This window comes from Synchiropus splendidus, chromosome 16 (genome assembly GCF_027744825.2).
Source record: "Synchiropus splendidus isolate RoL2022-P1 chromosome 16, RoL_Sspl_1.0, whole genome shotgun sequence".
In the NCBI taxonomy this organism is placed as follows: Eukaryota; Metazoa; Chordata; class Actinopteri; order Syngnathiformes; family Callionymidae; genus Synchiropus; species Synchiropus splendidus.
In genome coordinates this window covers 5,564,786-5,568,432 of record NC_071349.1, presented here as the reverse complement: position 1 = coordinate 5,568,432, position 3,647 = coordinate 5,564,786, and the positions used below count along the sequence as shown (strand labels likewise).

The 3,647-nt window shown below is 42.4% G+C and overlaps 1 long non-coding RNA gene across 1 annotated transcript; it reads right to left on the bottom strand.

Moving 5' to 3' along the window:
• Positions 1-312: 312 nt before the first annotated feature.
• On the bottom strand, positions 313-3,350 carry LOC128747408 (uncharacterized). The gene is made up of 4 exons (XR_008412680.1): positions 3,166-3,350; positions 2,729-2,798; positions 2,555-2,659; positions 313-741 (listed from the first exon to the last, which is right to left on the bottom strand). It is a non-coding gene; the product is annotated as an uncharacterized LOC128747408 (long non-coding RNA).
• Positions 3,351-3,647: the final 297 nt, after the last annotated feature.

Here is a 3,647-nt window from a genome sequence, read left to right as displayed (position 1 = left end):
AGGATAGTTGGCTTGAGAGCTGCATCAGACGTGCTAGTTTTAAATACTGTAGTGACTCCAAACTGTTCAGGTTTTCAGGAACGGGTTCTTTTATTGACAGCAAAAAGGCACTCCAAACCACGATGAACAGCTCAGTAACCTGTCGTCTTTGTCTCTCTACCTCCTCTCTCACCCACTGAGCACAAGCACTTGCACATTCAGGTTCATCGGGATTTCTTGTTGGCACCTTTGAATGAAAACGTTTTCTATGAAAGGTGAACTTTACAGTTTTAAAGTTCACCTTTTGATTGAGCTTTGTGATCTTAGTGTATTATTTGAATGGAATTATGTTACAGTACGTGCAGACTATAGGAAAAATATTTTTGGATGTCTGTCACTCTCCTCAGGGTTGATTCTGCTCAAATTTACCAGCTGTTCCAAAACTGAATAATGTGAACTCCTATCATTTTTATCAGCAGCCCACTGGGGCAAGTCTTCCTGATGCAGCAGCAGGAACGCTCGGATGTTCCTCACAAGTGCCTAATCAGAGGAGATGGTGAAATCGATGAAGTGGATGGATCCTAACAGGAATTTGAAATGAACACCAGCCCAGGAGATCAATGTGCGTCCTCGCCTGGTGTGAGATCGTGACGGAGCGTGGAGATTCGAGCTTCCTGGCTGTATTCCGTCATGAGTGGTAAAGGCCACTGCTGGAGGAGGTGGAGGGGGGGGTATGGAGGGTGTTAATCAGAGGTCACAGGTCTGTCGAAGGAGCCAGACACCACAAGACGATTGAGTCAAGTCTGAGCACAATGTGTTGAGGCCAAAGTCAATCTATAGATCACACACGGGAGAATCTGTAACAGACATCAAGCATTGATTCCTAACAATCTTAAATCAATTGTTTGAGAAACAAGAGCATTACAACATATTTCGAAGCAGCAGCAGCTGATGAAAGCACTCACTCTGCTGACACAGAAGACAAACAGAGAAACCACACAGATCAGAGGTGAAGAGAGGAGCATTCAGGAGTCAGTTGTCGCCATCTGGTCCGGATCACCTCCACCATGACAACAGTGATATCACTCTGGATCAACATGGTACCAATTAGAAACCAGATTGAAGACGTCTCAGAGACAGACTTGGGTCGATCTGGTAACAGTCTTCCTCAAAGTCAGTAGGTCAGATCCATCAAGAGCAGATGACTCCATCTGTATCTGTGCCTTGTTTTTAATGGAAAAATAAAATCAAGTGGAGGTTTTAACTACTCATTTGGTTATACATGAGAGATTGGATGCAGCACCCAGGGTCAGCAAAAGTCAGTGTACTGTACCAGTTGTCCAACAGACTGGACTGAAGGTCAGTAGATGCCCCATATGATGTAGAGGTGTTAAGTGTGCTGGAATCTTTCAGTGAGAAGGTATGGGGCACCAAATGTGAAAATGAAAACACCAGTTTTTTTTCCTTATTTAGCAGAAATCTTTGGCAATATTGTCACAGATTAGCAAATATTTGCTACATTTGAGACACTACACTTTAATGTTACGCGTTAAAACTAAATGCTAGATCTCTAGATCTTTATCTTAAATCTAAACATTACCTCTAAATCAAAAAGTTAATTCTAAATCTTAAATCTTAAATCTTAAATCTAAATCTAAATCTAAATCTAAATCTGAATCTGAATCTGAATCTGAATCTGAATCTGAATCTAAAAATTAAATCTCAGTTTTCAGGATTTGGACGCCCCCTTCCTCCAAGTGAAGATGCTCTTCGGATCCCCTGACCGCCCATCAGGCTCGCAACTGAAAGTCTGATTTTGAAATGGCTACACAGCAGCAACTGGAAAGCGCTATTTTGGCAGATGTGTAAGCAGCTTACTTGTGATGCTGACTGCGGAGGGATGAAGCCAGCACAGTATACATAACATTACATGTGACATTAAGGTGTAGTGTCTCAAATGTAACAAATATTTGCTGAATCTGTGAAAAGATTTCTGCTAAATCAGGAAAAAACGTGTGTCTTCATTTTGCATTCAAAACCTCAGAAGAAGCAGTCCAATCGACCTACCAGGCACCTGACAAATGCTTTAGTTATTGTGGGTTACGAGCTTGGCTGCAGTGTGAGTGAAGTGGAAAAACAATACACAACACTATAGTTCCTGCTTGCCCTGAATTGTCAACTTGTGATTGTCAACGGAGAATTGGAGCAAACAACGGCCCTGCCCAGGTCTCCTGGGATACTTGTCCAGAACAAATCTCATTTTCCATATTTACTTTATCTTGAACGGCAAACTAAAATGCTATTTTACATCTCCTCTGCCACTTCATGAGCGAGACGAACTGCTGTGGCTCTCCTCTGGTTTCTTTATCAGACATAGAGGCAACTCGAGTGCTTTCCCAGAATCTGTCACGGCCCGGCAAGCACATCGCTTCATCCATCACAGGAGCCGGCTCCACAGGCTTTTTATTTTACTGGTGAGGCCCACTTCAGAGACCGGGCCCATTAAGTTTTCACATTCGTGTCCCAGTGTCTGTCATTCAGCTCACATCATCCGAAAACACTCTTTTATTCTCACCTCTTCTTTCTCGACTTTTGCTGTCCCATTCATCTTTATCTCCCAGTTTCTCCCACCGTGCCCTCTGTCGCTCCATCACTAGTGCCGCCTCTAATGAGGAGTGAACTGGTTTTGAAACATATGATGTGATCCCCGGGTCAGAACCGCTAATGGAACACACATTTGTGAACTCACCCAGAACAAAGCAGAGCTTCTCCTTCAAAATAAAGCTGCATCTGAGCTTCTGTCATGGTGTCGGCATTAGCTGCTCAGTTAATCCAAATCATGCAAGACAAAGAAAAACCATACTTCTTTGCGTTTTCTGGTTTGAATAAATCCGTTCAGCTGATCCGATAAACACTATCAAGTTCCCACTCTTACTCTATTTGACCTCCTCCAAACATCGGGTTGATACTTTCAGCGAATCACCCACTGACAATGTTGACAGTCGGACTTAGTCTTGGAACAAATCTGATGCCTCAATCGCATTCCCCTTCATCATTTCTGGAGGACAAAAAGCGGTTCCGGTACCTCTGCCAGTCATTCCAAAAACATCTTCTCCAAATATGGATCTAATAATGCTAAAGCAATGTATCTCATTTTGTAACAGGCGAAATTATTTCACTACAAACCTCTGGCAAGTATACAGCGGTTGCCTGGTCCCTGGTTTACAGATTATTTCTCTGGGGCCCGGTTCTGGTCCTGGCTCGCTTGGACTCGTCTGGAAAGGAAAGACACCAGCACAATTCTTTTGATACAACCATGCATCCAATGTACTGGAGCAGTGCTTATATTTTGAATTGAATTCGAACCCAGATGGCTGTGCTCTTAGGGAGTTCCAAAACCCAAAGTGAAGTCGCATCACTAGCATCTTGTGTTTTACCAAAGATGTTTCAGTATTGTCTTTCCACCCCACTGTACTCTGATGTCCGAATGTAGCGGTGTCACGTCAACTGGACAACTCAGAACATTCTAGGTACTCACTTTCTAAGCAGCTGTGTTCTATCCATTGGACCAATGGTCTGTATTTATTATAATCCATTTTTCATTAGTTTTTTGAATAAAAAAATACTTTCTTAATAATAATTTATACTATTTCATAATAATATGAAAG